Source organism: Balaenoptera physalus (genome assembly GCF_965194825.1).
Source record: "Balaenoptera physalus genome assembly, chromosome: 1".
Lineage (NCBI taxonomy): Eukaryota > Metazoa > Chordata > Mammalia > Artiodactyla > Balaenopteridae > Balaenoptera > Balaenoptera physalus.
Window position 1 is genome coordinate 128,699,679 of NC_138882.1, and position 23,917 is coordinate 128,723,595.

The 23,917-nt window shown below is 35.3% G+C and overlaps 1 protein-coding gene and 1 long non-coding RNA gene across 10 annotated transcripts in view; one reads left to right on the forward strand and one right to left on the reverse strand.

Moving 5' to 3' along the window:
- Positions 1-23,917, forward strand: part of ZZZ3 (zinc finger ZZ-type containing 3) — a 110,251-nt gene that overhangs the window by 18,059 nt on the left and 68,275 nt on the right. For 3 of the 9 annotated variants that reach the window (XM_082419166.1, XM_082419174.1, XM_082419172.1), the window contains exons 2-3: positions 20,742-20,875; positions 22,486-22,639. The exons of 2 other annotated variants lie outside the window; for them this stretch is intronic. The gene's annotated coding sequence lies outside the window, so the exon portion shown is untranslated. Of the gene's footprint in view, positions 1-7,963; positions 8,276-20,741; positions 20,876-20,957; positions 21,029-22,485; positions 22,640-23,917 lie in introns of all 9 variants that reach the window. 4 more of the 9 variants (XM_082419168.1, XM_082419173.1, XM_082419169.1 and 1 more) reach the window with 3 other exon arrangements.
- Positions 546-7,956, reverse strand: LOC309641590. The gene is made up of 2 exons (XR_014252701.1): positions 2,658-7,956; positions 546-2,323 (listed from the first exon to the last, which is right to left on the reverse strand). It is a non-coding gene; the product is annotated as an uncharacterized lncRNA (long non-coding RNA).

Here is a 23,917-nt window from a genome sequence, read left to right on the forward strand (position 1 = left end):
ATGGAATTTGAGCTCCTGAATTATCCCAGAAAAGTTTTTATAAATGAAAAATATATGTTTTGTTTATATTGTGTGTTCATAAATGTGTGGTTCCTGTTGGAACAGCTATTGCTCGATATAAATTGGAAGAAATGGAGATTAGCCCAGAATGATTGGAAACTTGGATTTGGTCATAATGATAGTATAAAGGGAAGGGAAGAAGAACGATAGTTGGGCTCTAAAATAATGGGATAGAAGTAATTGTGGCCTGTTACTTAAGAGGCATACCTTTACCTGCTAGAAAATGAAATGTGCCTCTTCATTATTATTGGTCCCTATTGATATATCTCTACTGTAAGTTTATTCTTCTAGCTTCTTGTATATAGGAGTGTTAATTTCAAATGTAATAAACTTTTTCAAAACCTTTTTGTTGCGGTATAACATAAATATGAAAAACACATCATCATTAAGTATAAAGGTCAGTGAATATCCAGAAACTGAACCAGCAACTAGATCAAGAAACAGAACATTAGCAGTACCTCCTTTCTTTCTTTTCTTCCTCCCTCCCTCCCTTCCAAAAAAGAAAAAAGAAAAAAAAAAAAAAATATATATATACATGGCTGCACCAGGTCTTAGTTGCAGCATATGGGATCTAGTTCCCTGACTAGGGATTGAACCCAGGCCCCTGCACTGGAAGCATGGAGTCTTACCCACTGGACCACCAGGGAAGTCCCAGCAGTACCTCCTTTCAATCACTTTCTACTTCCCCATGCCAAGGGTAACCTTTATCTTGACTTCTGATAGTATAGATTAGTTTCTCTGATTTGAACTTTATGTAAATGATATCACATAATGTTAATTTTCGAAAGATTGTAAACCTAAATGTTTTTACTACTTTTGTTATGAAATCATAGAATCATAAAAGTTTTATCCTTTCACTTCTAGGGAAAAGATTATCTTTTATATTTGTATGATTAGTTTAAAATGTGAGTCTGCGCTAACTTTTCCATCGATTTATAGAAAATTTCATAGCTCTGTATGGTGAAGTTTATGCTGACATTTCTGGAGAAAAGAACAAAAATTACATTAATTCATTTCTTCTGGATAAAGATAAAACTTTTTTTAGTGAAAAATAAAATCATCAGAAGTGGTTTAGTTATAAAGCAGGGTTTAATTTGGAATATCCAATTTAGGTGTTTTCTATAAGATTTTGATGAACATACTGATTGGGAAAAGGGGTATTATTGTAGAAAGAGAGGTATAAAAAGATAAAGGACATTAATGTGATCCAGTGTAGGCTCATCCCTAGTCCTAGGGGTGGAGTATATTATCCAGGCTAAAGCCGGATCAGCTCACCACTGGCCAAGTGATTGGTTCATGAGAGATGAGCACATGACTGAAGTTAGTCCAATCAGAGTGAATCTCAAGACTTTACTGTTACTGGAGTGTAAACTCAATAAAAGTAGGGACCTTCCTTACCTGTCTTATTTCCACTGCTTCCACAACATCTAAAACAAAGTAGATAATAAATATGTTTGAATGTTAAATATCCAAAAATGGAGCTAAAAGTGGAATAAAAACTGGATTTTAATGACATCGAATCCCTGTACCTCAGCTAAATCTACCCCTGGGTCATTCAGTTACTAAGTCAGTAATTTTCTTTGTTTGCTTATACCCGTTTGAGTTTGGATTTCTCTCACTTGAAACCAACAGGTAATAGGGAAATAGGCAGGACAAGAAAAAAAAAGATAAAAAGACTTTAGAGATAAGCGTTTGATATTAAAACCAGAAATTAGACGTGATAAAGGAGAACAGCGTAAAACTCTGTCTTTTAGTAGGGAAGCTTGATGACACTTCCCATCTTTTTTTTACCCCCCCGATGTCCTGTGTTCCTTGGTAAATAATCTTTTACACTGGGGTTTCTTAACAGTGGGCAGTTGGGCCGTGACCTCAAAACAATGGAGTGAACTGGCCTTTGGCAGTGGTTCCTGAGAGATATGTTTAGTCTGAAGTTCTGATAATCAGCCATTTGGCATTCGGCACCTATGTGTTTCTCTGGTAAACGTTGCTGCCTCAATGTCAAGTTACTCAGTGGTTTTTCAGATAAGAAAATGTTCCTTAGGTAAATTGAAATACCTTAGAATCAGTATTTATAACCATTCTGTAGCCTTGAGCAGAATATCAGAACACCTTCACAGAACTTCTAGCAAGTGTCCCTTTTAACCTTTATTGATTTCTGCCATATTTATGACACGCCATCTTCAGTTTTTTGTTTTTTCTCCAAGATGTGCAGGAATTGGAAAAAAAAAAAAAATCTTAGACCTTCTTCACTGCCACACACTTTCTTTGAAATGCAGTTTTTTATTTATTTTTTTTTATTTTTTTTATTTTTATTTTTTTTAAAGATTTATTTATTGATTGATTGATTGCTATGTTGGGTCTTCGTTTCTGTGCTAGGGCTTTCTCTAGTTGCGGCAAGCGGGGGCCACTCCTCATCGCGGTGCGCGGGCCTCTCACCATCGTGGCCTCTCTTGTTGCGGAGCACAGGCTCCAGACGCGCAGGCTCAGTAGTTGTGGCTCACGGGCCCAGTCGCTCCGCAGCATGTGGGATCCTCCCAGACCAGGGCGCGAACCCGTGTCCCCTGCACTAGCAGGCAGATTCTCAACCACTGCACCACCAGGGAAGCCCAGTTTTTTATTTTTTAAATCAGAATATCAGATTAAACTTTTTTAAAATTTAAAAAAGTTGATTAGGTTTATTAGAAAACATTAAATGGAATAATAAATTGGTTAGCCTAAATCTAAAATCGTCTTTCATTAGTAACATTAAAACACTTAAAGCTACATCAAGTGATAGCAAATTATTGTAGTATAAGCCACCTTTCTATATAAAATATGCTTAATAAGGATATTTTAATGCATTGTTTTGTAGTCACCTTAAATTTAGAAGTTTTAATATATGCAGCTTTATATTAACAAGTATAAAATATAAAAATATAAAAGCTTTATCTTAAAAGCAACTTGACGGTGTTCATCACAACCCTAAAAAAGTTCACATCCTAGGACCCGATAAGTCTGTTTTAAACAAGTAGTCAGGGATGCAGAAATGTACAGAATGTACAAGGACATTCATCAAAGGGTTATTTATAATCAATAATAAAATATAAGAAGTAGTCTAAATGTCCTAACAGAATGGATATGGTTGAATTAGGGACTACTTACAAGGTTTTTCTATATCCATTAACAATTTTAAGACTTAACCATGTGACATGTTAAGTGTGTGTGAGGCAGGATGTAAAATTAAGAATATGAATGTGAATTTTGACTTTAAAAATGCACATATAAATAGGAATGGAAAGGAATACACTAGTATATTAAGTGGTTGTTGAAATGGGTTAAGCTATATTTGTACTTTATATTAAGGATGTGTCTAATAATGATTGTATAGTAATTATTCATTTAACAAATAGTATTGGACATCAAGCTCTGACTAGGCTCTGGATTATAAAAGAGAAGAAAACAGACAAAGTCCTTCTAGTGGAGATTATATTTAAGTTGTGGGAGGTAGCAAGCAAATATTCCATTGAACCTTATTAAAAGGCTGTTATTTGATCATTTTTGACCTATTAACTAGAAGTTTCATATGATTTAAACATATCTCAGATGGTGATAAGTGCTGTCAAAAAAACTGGAAGTAGGGTAAAGGGGATGGAGATTGTGGTTCTGTGGAGGCAAGGAGTGGCTATCAGGGAATATCATATGTAGGTGATCAGGGAAGCCTGATACAGTGATATCTGAGCAGAGGACTGAAAGAAGTGAGGGAATTAACCAGAAAAGTGTTCCACACTGATGTAACAGTAAATTGAAGTCCAGAAGCCTGCAGTTGTATACTGTGCTCTATGCTTGTGAGAATGCTTTACCATGTTTTTGCAGTATCATGTGTTCTAAACACATGATCCTAGTTTAGGTCAATTATATTAGCACATTAAACTTTCTTAGCCAGAAAAATAGAATTAAGATATAATTATCTTCTATGTGTTTTTTAGGTATGTGTATTTTCTGGATAACAGTTCCCAACTCTTTCCCTATAAAACGTCTCATTTATTATTTCCCCTCTAATCTATATTTTCAAAGGTTTTTACTAAAAAAATTTCATTATTAATACTTATGATCAGCACTGAGATAACTAACGTGTCCATATAACTTTCAAGTCAAGAAACAGGTAGACTGATAAGAATGTAAATATGGTTGATTTTCATTATATGCAGGTTTTGAATTTATGAATTCACCTACTTGCTAAAATTTATTTGTAACACCAAAATCAATACTCCTGGAGCTTTCATGGTCATTCACAGACCTGCAGAGTGGTGAAAAATTTGAGTTGCCCAAGGCACATGTTCGTAACTGAGGTTGAACAAGGTCATGACCTGCCTTCTTTCAGCTCGCATACTGTAAACAGTGTTCTTTTCATGGTCTGTTTAGTGCCATGTCTTTCACATTTTTGTGTTTTTTGGGGTGAGATTTTGCTGTTTAAAGTGACCTCCAAGTGTCGTGCTGAAGTGCTGTCTAGTGTTCCTAAGTGCAGTAAGGTTGTGATGTATCTTACAGAGAAAATAGAAAATATGTGTTAGACAAGTTTCATTTTAGTACTAGTTACAGTGCTGTTGGCTGTTAAGTTCAATGTTAATGAATCAACAATATATATTAAATAAGGTGTATTTAAACAGAAACATGCATAAAACAAGGTTATGTATTGATCAGATGATGAAAATGTGACCAGAGGCTTGCAGGAACTTAACTCTGCATTTCCCTTGGGAGAAAGGGTTCAGTATTGGCTAATTCAGTGTTTTGTGGCAACTTTATGGAACATAACTACTGTGAATAATGAGAATCAACTATATGAGACTTGTTATGGCAGTTTTAGGTTTTTGAAATATCAAAACTAGCTTGGGAACTCCTTAACCTCTATAGATTCTTAGAGGTGGTGGAGCATCCACTTAGAGGTGGATTAGTATACTGGTAAAATTTTTTTGTCCTCTCTGAGATAATTGACAGAAAAAATTCAAGAACTTAGAGGAATTACTAGAGATCTGATAAGATTTCAAGGGTTTTGCATTTTGATATTCAGCCCTTGATGATGATATCAAAAAATATTTCTGGGAGGACTCTGTCCTGAGAGAAGAATGGTAAAATGTCCTGATTCAATATGACGCTTTACCTTAGTTTGTCTCCTGTTGATTTTTTTATTTGCTTTTAAGATTTTTCCTAGTCTTTTAAAAAAAATTTAATTTTATATTGGCATATAGTTGATTAAAAATGTTGTGTTAGAAGACTTTTCCTAGTCTTCATTGTTGGTCCTTGATTGTTGTGTTGACCAAAACCATTGAGAAATCTTAGGACAGATGGAACATGTCTTTTAGAAAGGGTTAAGTAATCATTTGTTACCTGTGACTGGCTTTTAAAGAAACTGACATTACATAACATCCTTAAAGATAAAAATCACTGAATAAAATTAATGGAAATTTAGCTTTTTCTCTAAATTTAACTAATTGATAAATTCATAACCATTCTAGAGCATTGCAGAATTTGAATTTAAAATCATTATAAATATAAGACTTTTAAAAACTGAAGTATAGTGGATTTACAATATGTGTAAGACTTGTTTTTAATATTTTAAAAAAGCACTTACAAGCGTAATTATTTGTAACCATTTTCAAAATGTTATGTACAGCTAGGCAGCTCTGAAAGATAGTTTTAGTGAGGAATATTACTGAAAGGAAGACATTTATACAAATTGAAGTTAAAAGAGGGATCTTTACATCAGACATTTCACATAGGCCTTGCTGAATTATTAATACTTACGTTGCAAATGTTTACTGAAGGTGAACCATTGTACAGAGCTGAGATTTTATCTTAATGATGGTAAGTGCATAGTAACATAACGTGCTCAGTTAATGTATCTTGAAATGAATCAGTCTTGCTAGTCCAAGAATCATTTCCAAACTAGTCTGTTCCATGAACAACCAAGCTAGTTTGGACCTCAGAATGATGTATAGATGCATTCGCATTTCATTTGTTGAAAGTCATCAGTCAAGGGAATATTTTTGACTTATGAAGTTGAAAAGTTCAGATTGTTTATCTCGCTTCAGGCAGAACTAAATCAAACTGTTTAAATGATGGCCCTTTAGGGCTCTTTTTCCTTCTTTTGCTTGGCCACGGGGAGTTTCAACCTTATTTTTTGCTACTCTAGAGAAAAATCCTATCTGTTAGGCTATTTCATTAGCCATATAAACAGATCTCATGGAGGAACTGTGATTGGTGCTGCTTGCGTCATATGCTCTGTGTGTGTGTGTGTGTGTGTACATATACATATATACATGTAGATGGGGTCAGCCATGTTTAAATCAACTGTATCAACACACATTAGTTTTACCTGTTCTTGAACTTTATATAAATGGAAACATACAGTATGTACTCCTTTGTGTCTGTCTTATTTGGCTAAACATTATGCTTATGAGCTTTTTATTGTTGCATGAACTTTTAGCTTATTTTCATTGTTGTATACTATTTCATTGTGTGAATAATCAACAAGTTATATATCTATTGTTGATGGGCATTTAGGTAGTTACAAATAGTGCTGCTATGAACGTTCTTATACATGTCTTTAGATGAACATATGCATGCATTTCCCTTTTTTCCCCCATGTGTATGCATTTCTATTGGCTGTATACCTAGGATTGAAATGATTGGGTCAGATGGTGTATATTTATTGAACTGTAGATATTGACAGTTTTCCAGAGTGGTTATATCAGTTTACACTCTTGCCAGTAGTGTATCAGAGTCCTGGTTGCTCCACATTCTTGGTCAATTTTTTTTTTTTTTTTTTTTGCCGTGGTGTTGGCTTGTGGGATCTTAGTTTCCCGACCAGGTATTGAACCCGGGCCCTTGGCAATGAAAGCGCCAGAGTCTGAACCACTGAACCGCCAGGGAATTCCCTCTTGTCAATTTTTGTTTTGCCTTTTTAAAAAATCATAGTCAGATGGTTTTGATTTTTGTTTCCTTGATGAATAATGAAGTAGAGCATCATTTCATGTTTATTGGCTAATTGGCTTTCATTTTTTGTGTGGTCAAATCTTTGCCTGTTTGAAAAATATTAGGTGTGTATCTTGTTCTTATTGGTTTATAGGAATTTTTAAAATATATTAGAACATGAGTCCTTTTTTGATTGAAATATACATTGCAAATATCTCTTCCCACTCTGGATTGCCTTTTCATTCTCTTAATGGTATCTTTTGCTGAACAGAAGTTCTAAAATTGTAACATAATCCAGTTGATCCATTTTTTTTCTTTTTTCTTTTCTTTCTTTTCTTTTTTTGTTTTTTTTTTGGCCGCAACACGATGGGGATCTTAGTTCCCCAACCAGGGATCGACCCAGTGCCCCCTGCAATGGAAGCAGTCCTAACCACTGGACCGTCAGGAAATTCCCAGTCCATTTTTTCAAATGCTGCTTTCTATGACCTGTTCAAGAAAATCTTTGCCTGTTCCAAGATGATGAAGCTGTTCTCGTGCTAAGAAGTTTTTAAATTTTTCTAAAAAGTTTAAAAAAGTTTTTTACCTTTCCCATTTAGATCCGTAGTCTGTCTGAATTGATTTTTGTGTATGGCATGAGGTAGTAGTCAAATCACATTTTATTCCATATGGATATCTAGTTGACCCTCTGTAATCTATTAAAGAAAACCTTTCTTTCCCCACTGTACTATAGTTTTACCTTTGTCATGAATCAGATGACCATATTTGCTCATACCCCTTTTGGTTAAAAAATAAGTAGCTGTTTCTTTTAAATATTTAAAAATACTGTCATGACTAAAATCCAGTCAAACTATAGGTAATTATAGAAGAAGCAATTTTAATTTTGATCTTACAGATCATTTGTTTGATCATGTTGTGTCAATATTAACTATTTAATTGGCTTGCTTCTCTTAAGTTTTCTATTCTAGGAGACAAATAGGAGATAAATACAATGAAGGGCACTTTTCGTATCAAGCCTTAGGCGCTGTCTTGTCTTCAGTCTTCACACCTTTCCAAAGATGGAAATCTTTTCCCTCTTCATGAACAGAGAGAGGGAATGAGTTTGCAGGAGAGACTGAATGACTTACAAAGAAGTATAAAACTCTCTTCTAGTTCTCTGTTAAATGATGTCATTCATTAAACAAGAAGCATATGCAGAAAACAGTAATGGACCTGTCAAAATATCTTCTGCGTTTGATTAGCACTGGGATATTCTCACAGACTTCATGTAAGTAGGGTAATGTTGTTATTGATATTCTTAAGTAAATCTATATATATATTTTTTAATTTTATTTATTTATTTATGGCTGTGTTGGGTCTTCGTTTCTGTGCGAGGGCTTTCTCTAGTTGCGGCAAGTGGGGGCCACTCTTCATCGCGGTGCGCGGGCCTCTCACTATCGTGGCCTCTCTTGTTGCGGAGCACAGGCTCCAGACACGTAGGCTCAGTAATTGTGGCTCACAGGCCCAGCTGCTCCGCGGCATGTGGGATCTTCCCAGACCAGGGCTCAAACCCGTGTCCCCTGCATTGGCAGGCAGATTCTCAACCACTGCGCCACCAGGGAAGCCCAGTAAATCTATATTTTAACTTCTGGTAAATTTGACTGTTGACAGCCATTGGGAGGAAGTATTAACATAGGTCATGTATCATCTGTTTATTAAATATAACCTCTCTTGTTTTCTTCTGGAAGGAGTTCTTCATTCACAGTGTTTATAGAATTATTACCATAATATAGAGAGCCACATAGTCTTATAGATTGAACTCTGGTTTGAGCAATAAGACCTAGGCTCAAATTCTGGCTTTATTAGTTGTGTGATCATAGGCATTTCTTGAGTTTGTTGCCATATGCTACAGGAAATGAATATCATGCCTATCCTGTATACTTTTGAGATTGTTGTGAAGGTATAATGAGAAAGTTGTTATTGTAAAGCACAGTATCAAAGTGGTTAAGACTCTTTTCTGCCACTTAATTATCTGTGTAATGTTGAAGAAAATATTTAACTTTTCAAGCCGTAGTTTTCTCATGTGTAAAATGGGAATAATAATAGGACCCCCCTCCCCCCAGGTTTTTGAGTTTTAAATGAGATGATGAATATAAAGTATAGTGCCTAGCATTGGACATAATACATGTTAACAATCATTATTATGTGTATCTATTGATTATGTAATATGTACTGGAAGTACTTTATATAAATTATTTCATTTAATTCTCAGGATAATTCTGTGTGGTAGGAATGCTTTTTCCCCATTTCACAGGTGAGGAATGAGTGTCAGTTAATTGCTCAAGGTCACATAACTAGTAAGTAGTTTAGTTTGGATTGGAACCTAAAACTCTCCTCCCACCGCAACACCCACTATATTAAGATTCCTTTCAAATATATGCTGTAGGTACCTTTACACCGTATAGATGAATCACCTTTCATTCATGTTTACAGATTTTTTCAAAGACTGATTTTGAGTTTTCCAGTGTTTTCAAATATCTTTTATTCCAGTCTTCCTAGGTTTCTTTAATTTGCTTGGTAGACTAGAACTTCTACTACAGAAATAAACATGCTTTGTTGATATGTAGTTAAGAACAGTTAATAGTTTGTTTATAAGCCACTAGACTCCTTGAGTCTGGCTGACTTAGCTATTACAAAGTGACTTTAGACTTTGCCTCTGGTAAGGGAAAAATACTCTGATTTTATCCTCTGTTTGTAAGGAGCTTACTTCAAGTTGAAGTGCAAAATTGTAATTGACTTTCTAGCCAAGGGAAGAAGGTCAGAAGACCCCAAAATGAAAAAGTACCTAGCTTTAAATATTTCTGGTTGAAGTCTTTTGATGCTGTGTCTGGGAAAATTGAAATAGATATTGTTTTCAAGGGAAATTTGGAGAACTCTATTGAGGTTTTCTTTGTTCTTTTAATTTTTTTTCTGATGCAGTCCAGTTTTTGAACTTGGAACACTAATAGAGACCTTTAAATTATCCTTAGGCATTATGATGGCCTTTCACATTTCATTCCATCACTGTAAAATGGGCAGCATTCAAATGAACTCTCTCACTTGGTGGTATGTATTTGTTTAAAAAGCATTTTTAAGAGTTTTTATGAAAAAGTTTATGTATTTGGGATCAAAAGATTTTCTACTGATAATTCATCTGTGCAGTTGAGGTTGTAAATCATTGGGAAAATGTGAATTTTTATCAACAACTTGGAATATATGTTCTTTGTGGAGTTAGATATAGGTGTTTATAAAAGATAACTTGTGTATTTGTAGGTCGTAATAACACCATTTCCCAAACATTAATCCTTCTCCTATAACTTTGTTTTGTTTGCTGAAGATTTGACTCCCTTAATTTTTCCTAACTAACATTAGAGCATTCACTAATATACCATAAGTCAGAGAAAGCAGATTAAAATGATCTTCCTTACCCTTGTGCTGTGACATCATTAAAGTGCGCATAATGTACAAAAAATATATGATGAATGATTGGATATGGGTATGGGTGGGTGGGTTGGATGATAGAGGAAGAGGGAATTAAAAAGGTTACTCCTAGGATTTTAGTTTTGGCAGTAGGGTATTTTGTAGTATCATTCATTTAGGTAAGTAATTCTGATGGAGGAACCAGGTATTGGTATTGGGGCTGAAGGGAAGAGGTGAATTCACGTCTGAACAAGTAGAATTTGAGGTTTTTATGGAGTCCAGCAGGCAGTTGGATATAGAACTGAAGCTCTGAAGGGAAATGTAGAAGCTGATGTATAGATTGAGGAGCCCACAGCATTGAAGTTATTGTGCAAGGATGAAAGAAGGCAGTAACAAAAGAGGGAGTAGGACAGAACCTTGCAGAGTACTCCTGAGCAGAGGAGGAGTAATTCTTAGAATCTTTGACTTTCTTTTAAAGCTCACATCCAGAGTATTAATGATAGTGAATTCGGTTTGGCCTGCTTTCAAAATCTAGGTTGAAGTGGCTACTGTCTTGCCACTTCCTCTGATAATGCACTGGTATTTCTCCCATAGCAGTAACATCCTCTGGAACTGTCCTTCATGTTTCTGCTCTTGCTGTCTACAGTCTGTTCTGCACAGAGCTGTTGGAATGATCCTTTTAAATAAATGTCAGATCATGGTACTCCCTTGATTAAAATTCTCCAGTGGATTTCATCTCACTCTGAATAAAATCCAAAGTCCTTACCATTGCCTATCAGGTCCTACATGATCGCTATTCAAATGTTAGGTCATTCTTAGAGATTGTCATACTGAGTGAAGTAAGTCAGACAGAGAATGACAAATGTCATATGATAACGCTTATATGTGGAATCTAAAAAAATGGTACAAATGAACCTGTTTACAAAACAGAAATAGAGTCTCAGATGTAGAAAACAAACTTATGGTTACCAAGGGGGAAAGGTGGGGGAGGGATAAATTGGGAGATTGGTATTGACATATACACACTACTATATATAAAATAGATAACTAATAAGAACCTACTGTATAGGACAGGGAACTCTACTCAGTACTCTGTGATGACCAATATGGGAATAGAATCTAAAAAAGGGTATATGTATGTATATTATAACTGATTCACTTTGCTGTACAGCAGAAACTAACACAACATTGTAAATCAACTATACTCCAATAAAAAAATTAATTAAACAAATGTTAGGTCATTGGAGAATTCCCCCCTGACCACTCCCATCATTTTCATTGTCTTATCTTGCTTTATTTTTTGTAGTATTTATCTGACATAATTTATCTGTTGAATTGTTTATACAAAATGTAAGCTCTGTGAAAGCAGAAACTTTCCTCTTCCCAGTGTCCAGAACAGTGCCGGGACCACAGTTGGTCCCAGTTAGTATTTGTTGAATGAATGAAAACAAGTGACAATAGTGGATGTAGTCACTTTCCTGCTTAAACGTTTATCCTTTTATTCCCTTTGTTCAAATTTATTAGGGTACTCTTGTTCCCTTCCCATTATGCTCTTGAGTTCACATTCACACAGCAGCCAGAATGATCTTTTAAAACTGTGTATTAGATTGCGTCATTCTCTTCTTTAAGACTCTTCTATGGAGTAAATACTTCAGATTAAAAATACATAACAAAATTAAAAAGTAGATGAAAAAAACCCCAAAGATCAAATTCCTATCATAGCCTACAAAGCCCTTCATGGTCTGGCACCTGTCTGCTTTAAAGCTTATTTCATGATGCTTCCTCCCTTGCCCACTTAAGGTCCAGCCTCACTGGCCTCATTTCAGTTCCTCTGATATGCCAAGGCCTTTTCTGTTTCAGTACCTCCATTGATACTGTTTCCCTTTTCTTAAACATTTTCCCCCTTACTGATTTATCCTCCATATTTACTTTTAGTTTGAATAATGTCTCAGTAATAATGTTTAATTAATGTTTTCTAAGCATCAGGGAAATGATACGGGAGGCCTTGCTATAAACTAGTTTTGGTGAATGAAATACAAGTGAATAGAAGAGTATAGTAAGTAGTAATTTTCATACTCCTAGGTGAATAGTTTGAGGGAGGGTGGGCAAGCTTACTGTCACGCAATGACTTTACCCTTGTTTTTAACTAGAGCAGCTTTACTTTCTTCTGTTTCTTTAGCATATAATTTAAGAGTTCTTGCTTTAAAAAAGAGTTCAGAAAATACCACATGTGCTCAGTGGTATGATAAGAGCTATGCACAGGATTCCCTGAGAACACATAGCTTCTTTATGGCTAAATTTGTTTTTAAATTAATTAATTAATTAATTTTTTGGGCTGCATTGGGTCTTCGTTGCTGTGCGCGGGCTTTCTGTAGTTGCGGCGAGCGGGGGGCTACTCTTCCTTGCGGTGCACTGGCTTCTCATTGCAGTGGCTTCCCTTAGCGTAGCACAGGCTCTAGGCGTGTAGGCTTCAGTAGTTGTGGCGCATGGACTTACTTGCTCCATGGCATAGTGGGATCTTCCTGGACCAGGGCTCGAACCCGTGTCCCCTGCTTTGGCAGGCAGATTCTTAACCACCGCGCCACCAGGGAAGTCCCTAAAGTGTACAGTTTTAATGGCATTAAGTACATTCACATTGTTGGGCAGTCATCACTATCATCCACCTCTAGAACTAATTTGATTTTGTAAAACTGTAACTCTATCCATTAAACAATAACTTTCCATTACCCTCTTTCCCTAGTCTCTGGAAACCACCAGTGTGTTTTCTATCTCTATGAATTTGACTACTTTAGTTACCTCATATAAGTGGAATCATGTAGTATTTGTCCTTGGTTGCTTGTGCTTTTAGGGTCATGTGTAAGAAACCATTGTCTAATCCAAGGTAACAAGGATTTGTATTTATTTTTCTTCTAAGAATATTATAATTTTAGCTCCTACACATTGGTCTTTGATTCATTTTTAGTTAATTTTTTAATGTAATGCAAAAATAGGTGTCCAGCTTTCTTTTGCATGTGGCTATTCCATTTTTGTTAGCACCATTTTTGGGGAAGATTATTTTTCCCCCATTGATTTATCTTGGTTCCCTTGTTGGAATAATTATCTTTTAAATACAGAATCTACAGTTATACCACTTCTTTTTTTTTTTTTTATTTATCTATTTATTTGGTTGTGTCGGGTCTTAGTTGCGGCATGTGGGATCTTTTGTTGTGGCATGTGGGCTTCCCTCTAGTTGTGGCACGCAGGCTCCAGAACGCGCCAGCTCTGTAGTTGCGGCACACAGGCTCTCTAGTTGAGGCTCGTGGGCTCAGTTGACCCGCGGCACGTGGGATCTTAGTTCCCCAACCAAGGGTCGAACCCACGTCCCCTGCATTGGAAGGCAGATTCTTAACCACTGGACCACCAGGGAAGTCCCTCTTTGTTTCTTAATATTAATAATTTATATATTTTTTTTCTGATCAGTCTGGCAAGAGATTTATCAGTTTTATTGATTTTTGTTTTTTTTTTATAAGGTATTTTAATGGTTCTACAACTTTTTTTTTTTTTTAATTTATTTTTATTTTTGGCTGTGTTGGGTCTTAGTTTCTGTGCGAGGGCTTCCTCTAGTTGCGGCAAGCGGGGGCCACTCTTCATCGCGGTGTGCGGGCCTCTCACTATCGCGGCCTCTCTTGTTGCGGAGCACAGGCTCCAGACGCGCAGGCTCAGTAGTTGTGGCACACAGGCCTAGTTGCTCTGCGGTATGTGGGATCTTCCCAGACCAGGGCTCGAACCCGTGTTCCCTGCATTGGCAGGGAGATTCTCAACCACTGCGCCACCAGGGAAGCCCGATTTTTGTTTTTCTGTTTTCAGTTTTCATTGATTTCTGTTCTTTATTATTCCCTTTCTTTTTTATATAGGTTATATTATTCTTTTTTCTCTAGTTTCTTAAGGTGGAAGTCGATGTTATGTTGAGTTCTTATTTCTTTTCTAATGCTTTCTGCTATAAATTTTCCTTTAAGTGCTGCTTTTGTTGCATCCCACAGATGCTAATATGTTGTGTTTTTATTTTCATTTAGTTACACTATTTTCTAATTTCTCCCTTCATTTCTCTTTCTTCTTTGACTCATGGGGTATTTAGAAACATGCTATTTATTTTGAGATATTTTGGGATTTTGAGATATACTTTTAGTATTGATTTCTAATTCAGTTCCATCATGGTTAATTTATATTACTTGAATCTTTAAAAATTTATTGATTGTTATTCTTTCCAAGCAACTTTTTCCAAATAACTATTTTAAAACTGATTTTAGACCATTTACATTAGCTGTAGTTAAGTTTAAACCTACTACCTTGCTGTTGTTTAAAATTTTTTCCTATATTGTCTTTGTTCTCTTTTCCCTCTATTCTGCCTTCTTTTGGATTTAGTATTTTTTCTTTTTTATGTTTTATTTCTTTTGTTGGCTTATTAACTATCATCTTTTTTTTTTGCAAGTGATTGCTTTTAGGGTTCATAGTCTACATCTTTAACTTATCACAGAGTATCTTGAAATTATATTATACCACTTCACATGTAGTATAAGAACCTTACAACATTGTATTGTTGTAAGGTTGTTGTTGTGCTATTATTACCTTCCTGGTTGTTGTGCTATTATTACCTTTTACTTCTGTGCATGTTATAAACTTCACAGTATATTGGTATTATTTTGTTTTAAATAGTCAATTATCTTTCTTTTAAAATAATATATTTATTTATTTATTCATTTTTGGCTGCATTGAGTCTTTGTTGCTGCGTGTGGGCTTTCTCTAGTTGCGGTGGCTTCTCTTGTTGCGGAGCACAGGCTCTAGGCACACGGGCTTCAGTAGTTGTGGTGCACAGGCTTAGTTGCTCCGAGGCATGTGGGATCTTCCCGGCCCAGGGCTCGAACCCGTGTCCCCTGCATTGGCAGGGGATTCTTAACCACTGCGCCACCTGGGAAGTCCCAGTTATCTTTTAAAGAGATATAACAACTAAGGGGAAAACTCTTTTAGATTTACCCTCATTTTCCATTTCTGGTGCTTTTCATTCATTTGGTTAGATCCAGAGTTCCAACCAGTATCTTTTTTCTTCTGCCTGAAGAACTTCTTTTAACATTTTTTTTTTGTGGGGGTGGGGGCTGCGCCACGCAGCATGCAGGATCTTAGTTCCCTAACCAGGAATCGAATCCACGTCCCCTGCAGTGGAAGCACAGAGTCTTAACCACTGGACCGCCAAGGAAGTCCCCTAACATTTCCTATAGTTTATTTCTGTTGGTGATGGCATCTTCCAACATTAACCATTTGAAATCATCTTTATTTCACCTTTGAGAACATATCTTTCAAAAACTATCGAATTATCAGTTGATAGTTTCTTTCAGTATGAAGATAAACTTCACTGTCTTGTGTTGTTTCCAGTGAATAGTCTGCTTTCAATCTTATTCTTCCCGTGTATGTAATGTGTCATACTTCTCTGTCTGCTTTTAAGATATTCTTTTTTTTTTCTTTTAACTTGTTTAAAGCAATTTGCTTATGATGTGCTGTGGTTTTCTTCATGTTTCTTGTGCTTGGGGTTTAGTCTCTGTGATCTGTGTGTTTATAATTTCCATCAAATTTGAAAAATTTGGGGCCATTACTTTTTCAGACATTTTTTTCTGCTTTTGTGCACTCCAGTTACCCATCTGTTAGGCCGCTTGACGTCTCACAGCTCATTTATGCTTTTTTTATTCAGTCTTGTTTGTCTCTGTGTTTTATTTTGTAGTTTCTGTTGCTATGCTTTCATGTTCATTGACATTTTCTTTGCAGTATCTAATCTGCTGTTTATCCCAACCAGCATTTTTCATTACTAGAAGAATCAGTTTTTAAAAATATCTTTCATATCTGTACCTAACATGTTTAATCTTTCCATTTATCTTTCTGAATGTATTAACTACAGTTATAATAAATGATTTAATGTTCCTGCCTAGTAAATCTTTCATGTATGTGTCCTTTTTTATTGATTGATTTTCTCATTATATGTAGTATCTTCCTGTTTCTTAGCATGTCTGGTAATTTTTTATTGGATGCCAGGCATTGTCAATTTTACCTTGTTTGGTGCTGGACGTTTTTGTATTCCTATAAATATTTTTGAGCTTTGTTCTGGGATATAGTTAAGTTCCTTGCAAATGGATTTATTCTTTTGGGGCTTGCTTTTAATCTTTGTTAGGTGGGACTAGAGTAGTCTTTAGTCTAGAGCTCATTTTGTCCCAGTACTGAGGCGATGCCCTCCTGAGCACTGTACTTGATATCTTATGAATTATGAGGTTTTCTACTCTGGCTGGTAGGTATACAAACTATTCCTGGCCCTGTGTGAGCCACGGGCAGTGGTATACTAGAGCTTGTGAGGGCCAGTTTTCAAAATACCGGGAAGTTTGTGAGCTGGCTTAATTCTTAATAGAATTAAATTATATATACTTACAGTTAAATCAATTATATTAAGAATAAAGGTGATAAATACTCAAAACTCATTACTTCCAAATTATATTATTACTTATTAGTATTTTGATGGTAATTTATTATATCACTATTTTAGAAATATTCTGTAATGTTTAATGTGCTACCATGTATCTCTTCCCATCTTTCACTCAGTGATATTCCTTGATAGCTTGAAATTGGCCATGGGTAGGAGTATTCACACCAGAGTCATTGGTAACCCTGCAAACCAGGAACTATAAACCACCAACTGCCCTTAGTTGTTACACATTTTCTAGCATACCCCTGGCTATGGGTGGTTTTCCAGACCTTGGATACACTGCATCTACTGATCAGTGCTCAGCTCAAGACTTGAGGAGGACCTCTGCAGATCTCCTGAGGTCTTACTTGCTCTCTCTGAAGCTGCCTCCTCTCTGGTACAAGTGTTCTGGGAACCTTAGCTACTTGGGTCTCCCCACACTCTGTGCTTCATTTTCTTAAATCAGGGAGACTGCTTTGCCTGGGATCACCCTCCTCACTCTGAAGATTGGAAACTCTCCAAGCAGGAAGCTGGGGCTTTGCTTTATTTGTTTCTTCTCTTTCATCGATCACTCTCCTATATTGTCTGGTTTCCAGTGTCTGAAAAACATTTTTATACATTTTGCCCAGGTTTTTAGTTGTTTTGGATAGGAATGTAAATCTCGTCTCTGTTACCCTGTCTTGGCCAGAAGTGGAAGTCCCTTGGAAGGGTTTTAGATAAGAGAGTGACAGAAATGTGCACTTTAGACCCCGCTGTAGACCATGCATTTGTAAGGGACAAGACGTAAAGTAGAGGGACCAATTACAAGTCATGTGGGTTAGTTCAAGTGAGAAGTGATGAAGGCCTAATGTTAGTCATGGATGACACTAGAGAGGTGGGGAACGATTTGAGAAACGTGTAGGGGGAAGAATCTAGTTCAGGGTTTGTAAAAGGATGGGTCATGAGCCATTTACATCTCAGTCACCTGTAGTGTTTGATAAAAATGAGGATTCTGTGTCCTGCCCCAACTTTATTGAATCTGAATTTCTAAGGATGAGGTTTAACAATTTGTATTTTAAATAAGCCCCTAGGGTAATGCTTACAAACACTAAAGTTTCAGAAGAAAGTGATGGAATTTTTTTTCCAAAGGGTGAGCCTCATATTTGGGGGATCCCCTACATTGGAATGACCTGAAGTGGTTAATTAAAAATAAAGATTTATGTGTGCATGTCCAGAACTGCTGAATCTGAATTTCTGGGGCAGTTAGTTCCAGGAATTTCTTAGGCACACTAAAGTTTGCCTACTTTGCAGGTATAATCTCACTGAACTTCATAGTAACCCTGAGATGTAGTCGGCAGGTATTATGTCTCCAGTTTTATAGGTGAAGAAATGAAACGCAGAAGTGCAAAGTGGTTTTCTCTTGGTCAAACAGTTATTATTGATGGTGGGTAGAGAATCATATTTCCTTCTCCTTCCACCAAATCTGATGCTCTTTCTACTTCCTTTCTGTTGACTATATAATAGGCTTATCTCTGAAATCTGTAGGAGGCATCCAAGACATTGCACCTGTGGTTACGAACAATTTAGGGAGCCAGGAAAGTGTGATCTTCTTGGTCATACTTTGTACCAAGCGAAAATTCGGTTCAGCTCTCTATAGCAAGTAACTGTGATAAACTTAATTGTCTAGGAAAAGTATTTCTGTCTTTGACCATTATCTTAATGCTTTTTACAACCAGCTTTGAATGTCCCTCTCTCTGTTTTCTTTTAAAATCACTTAAAGCCATAGTGTAGTGCAGTGCATGTGTTCAGTATTTTTGCTTATAACAACTGAAGAATTGGGTGTGAAATATGAATCTATATTATAACCTTTGTTCTGAGTTTTTTTTCCCCAAGGTCTTATAAAACTAAAAAAAAAAAAAAATTCGGTGTCTTATAATTTAGACTGCATTTAGCTTGGATGTCACAGTTTTGCTTTTATAGTATGTTGTGTGGCTTATAACTTTGCTATATTAGTAGAACTGATATATTTTCTAGTGAGATTTTCTGTAGTCTTTCGAAGTGATTTCATATGTGCCATGAATCTGAGATCCGTAATCTGTTTAACACAGTAGTACTAGTGTTAGACTGCAAATGGTAGGAAAAGTAATTCTTTTCAGTAAAGATTGGTTTCTGGATTTGCTTTTGGAATTCTTGAATAGTCAATGAATTTTGTTAGTACGTGAAAACAAGCAATGCTCTGTGGCAAAGAATAAATAAGGCCTTAGGAATGGGATTTAAATGGTTTGTTTTCTATTTTGTATGCTTTTCAAAAGACAAAGTAGCTAAGTTTTTTAAACTTCTGGAAGTAAGTTACTATATTTAAATAGTTCAAGTTTAAAAATTATTGTAGCTTGTCACAATTCTAAGTAGCTTCTCTGCTCCAGAAAGCATATAGTATTTGTGCAGAATCTTAAATATGAAATGTATAGTGCATGAAATGAAGACTGCTATGTAGGGAATATAAGAAGAGTTTTGACTACTTTAACTCCTTGCTTGTTACAAGAGAATTTATATCAACTTTTAAATTTAGGAATACCTAGATCTGTATTAATTTTTTATGGCATTTCCTAAAGTCTTTTTTAACATTTGAAAACAAATGAGGAGGGAATGCACTGGCGGTCCAGTGGTTAGGACTCTGCGCTTCCACTGCAGGGGACCCAGGTTCAATCCCTGGTCAGGGAACTAGGATCCCACAAGACGTGTGGAGCGGTGGGGGAAAAAAAAAAGAAAACAAATAATAGGAATGAAGTGTTTGAGGATAGATATTAGTATTTCTTAATCGCTGTCTATTGTTTTTTTTCCCTCCAATTAAAAAATATTTAAATATAATTGACATTATGTTAGTTTTCTGCTGTATTTTAGTGAAACTTTTCACTGAGAACATATCAGGTTGACAACTCCAGTAACAAATTTTATCCACAAAAACAGATATAAGGCTATGTGCATTTTCTGTGTAGATTTTTACTCTTTCTTTTTATTATACAGGAATTTGGAATGGTACACCATGCTGAATCATTTTAGAATGCCATTGATAGATTTCTTTGACATATATATGACTTTTTTTTAGCTTATTTTTCCAATAATAAATGGGTAGAAATGACTTAAAAGTTTTATATAATGCTTTTCATTATCATTGTAAGCACATTGATGTGTTTCTCAGACTTGTAACCTACAACCATGTGTATGTTTTTAAGAAGCTGACTTTTTTTTAAGGAACGTTTGTACAGCTACATCTTGATTTGTTTCTTCACTTATTTTGTCACATTTATTTTCTATTTATATTCAAAATAACATGGTCAAATTAGTCACAGAGGGATAATCTAACCAAGACAAAAATGTTACTTTAAAAGACATAGAATGTTTTAAAGTCACATTTAGGGGAAAGTCATGATCTTTTTTACTGCATTCTTAAGCTTTCTAGATTTATTCCCTAATATTGTTATAAAACACAAAAAAGTACTTTTCTATTAATGTCTGAGAAATTACAGATATATCTGTATGTCTACATTGGTAGTCAGAAAAGGAATCTAAGGAGCTCTAAAACTTGTTAGAATTTTAATTTAGAATTAAATTTGAAATATTTTATGTGGGTACTGTGAGAAGCATTTGTAAGAGTATTAACAAATCATCTTAGTCTGCTAAAAAATAACACATATTTTGTAGCTAAATATAAGGAATTATTTGTGAAATTTATTAGAAAATGCAGTGTGTGGTGTGTTAAGAAATATTATCAGTTTTATCCACAAATCTGTAAACAGTAACACATCCATAGTGACTATATTGTGGTTTCCCTTCACAGATATCAAGTTGTGCTAGTACAACCATATAAATAAGTAATACCTGAAGTCTCAGTGTAACATGGACATTAACAGTGATGACAGATAAATGCAGACGCTTGGGAATCAAATACTAGGCGAAACACTTTTTAAAAAGGTAAGAAAAAATGTAATCTTAATTAAGACCAAGCGGGCTTTAGTTAGTAGAAGTAAGTGAAGTTTCTTTTTCACTGTATTAGGCTTTTAAGAAGCCTAATCTGCCTAATCATCTGCATGATCCTGTTTATCTTAATACTGGTAGGACTCAGCTGTAAGTATCAGTTCTTCTGTGAAAATAACTGTTGCAGATCTCCTTGCCTGGCAAAGATCATAATGGATGATGTTTCAACAGCAAACCCTACCCAAATAGGATAGTAACGTGACTGATTGGAACTTGATAGAGCGCTGGAATGGGCGTGCCAGTGAATACTCAGAGACACATCCTAAACTGTGGATCCTCTTTGGCTCTGTTGATTGCTGCCATCTCCATACACCATACAGTGTAATGCTTTACCATGTTTGTGAAAGGATTTCAGGGTTGAGTACAAAGGCGTTGGCAATTCGAATCTGTTATAAGAGTGAAGTTTCAAGTCAAGGGTTACTTTTTTGTAGGACCATTTTTCACTGTGCACCCTCCTCATGTTAATTTAGAACATTTTTTAATGTAGTATTAAATAATTTTATTTAGACAATTTTCCTACCTTGTGCTTTTCAAGAATTTAGAAGACATATCTGGGAGAAGTTACATCTATAGATATTAGATATTAGCCTTGTTGCCCTCTTGCTGACTAAAACTGTAATCTATTTATTTTTTCTAGGCAGTAAATCTAGTTTACAAAGCTTGATAATTGCATCAGTTTTTATTTTTAAAAATTTTTTGCATTAGTTTTTAAGTTGCAATCCTTTACCAAAAATAGTGTCACTTTTAGAATATCTAGTTTTATGTTTATAATAAAGTGACAATTTCCATCATGAACATCGCTAGTCTTTTTCCTGGTGTTCCTCCTTGTTTTTGGATGGGCACTCAGTAACCCATTTATCCAGATTCTCTGAAAAGGATATCATAATACATTATTATAAAGTAAAACTGTAATTAACCAGACTGTCCAAGAAATGGATTATAATTAGATTAATTAAAATATCTGGCCAACTGGGTACTAAAGCCAGAAAATCCTTATTGTTTTTGTTTTTGTTGAAAATCCATATGCCAAAAATAATAGAAATTTCCCTTTATAAAAAATTTCCCTTTGTAAAGTCTTGTAGCACTTTATAACCAAAGTTATAATGTATATATATTGCAGAAGACTTGGTTGATTCTTTGTTGTACATAATCTAAATTATTTTTGTTGTTCATTCCCTAGTTTTAAATACCTGAAAGCCAAACTTTGGGAAGGCCTCTAGAATAAGAGTAAGAGATTATAAATTCTGTATGAGAAATCTTCTTATCAAGGGCAGTCTTTGGGTCACCTCAAAACAATATTGCCTTAGACTCTAGAAAAGAACTGAGTTACATTTTGACTCAAAATAATACTGAGTTGTTGTAAAGATTTAGTATATTTCAACCTCTTTTTGGTTTGTTTTTGTTGGTTTCTGAAAATCCTTTTCCAGTTTCTTGATATCTCTGAGGCTACAAAGTTAACAAGAATTACCAAAGATGTTACTAAAATATTTTAGCATAAGTTAATTTGCTTCTTTAATTCTTTTTTTTTTATTATTTTATTTTTAAAGAAAGGAATTTAGGAAGTTCTAGTATTCTCCATGGCTGAAGCTGAGAGTCTGAAACCATGATGCTTAAGCTCTATTCTAGATCATAGCTCCAACTCCTTCAGGATATAAGGAAAAGAGATAATATTTCCACAATGATAGATCTTTGGTTGTACAGGTAAGTTATTTAGTTTTGTAGTAGTGAAGACAACTGTAGTCTGTTTGTTTGCCTGTAATTAAGGAGAGGAGGCTTGCTATTTTTCTATACTTCCTTTGGTGCATGGAAAATTGTGCAGTCTGGGTAGCTGTTCATAGGAGTGCAGAGCTATAGGGAATGGTGTAGGGATGAAGTATTTTCCCAACAGGGGATAAATGAAGTAACTTAAAGTACATTGGAATCTCTACAGCATTATACCTTTCTTTGACACTCTAGGTATTTTTGATTCAAGGGTAGTATGAAATTCCTTGACTTCTCTTTTTCCCCACTTGTCTTTTTAAGTGTATATTCATTCAGCTCTCTCTATATCTATGTCTCTCTGCCTACCCCCTCGCCCCTCTCTGAATGGGGAAGAAAGAAGAGATCCCTTTAAACAAGGGATCAAGATAGTATGTAATAGAGTTCCCAGGGTTCAAAGAGGCTGATATTAAGAACCTTAAGTTGAATTGCATAGGTAGGTCCCCAGGTCTCACTCTCCTTCTTTTAACCTTATAGATACTTTTGACATTATAGATAATAGTGGTAATTGCTCAGCGAAGAAATTTGTTTTAAAATAATTGTATGACAAAGATAGTCCCTAAACTGTTATTAAACAGTTCCTGTTTATGTTCTAGACAAATAGAAAAAGAATCATTTGTAACACTTCCCAATTGCTCTTGCTCTTTTTGCCTTTCACTTTGGTTTGTCTGCATGGTATCATGACCAGTTCCTAAAAACTGTTCACTTAATAAAACTAAATAAATATCAGCTAGAACATTGATGTTAATGAAGAATTGCCAGTCCTTCAATTCCCAAAATAAACCATACTACTTCAGTAACTATAGTGGAACAAAAGCTTACAGGCAGTGTCTTTGAAATATCTTTTGAGATTTCTAAAGTAAAGGTGATAGATAGCTGGAGTAGTGTTTCATTAGGTGGACCATTTTACTTTCAGTCACTGAAACAGTGATAACAGATGTGATCACAGGGGCTGGAAATGTATGATCTGAAACATAGCTGATACTGTTTCAGAGAGCGTTTCAGAATCCTATAATTATATTTGAGAATCCTATAATTAGATCCTACAAGTAGATTCAAATTTGGGAGAGGGTAGTTCAACAGTAAATAAATGGGTGAGACATATGGAATTATAGGTAGGATTTGGGCCTTAATGTGAATGGATAGGGTAAAATTTGGTTGACTCTCCTTCTGAGATATGTTCTGCAATAGAGTGAAAACTTACGAAGGTGGGGAAGAGAG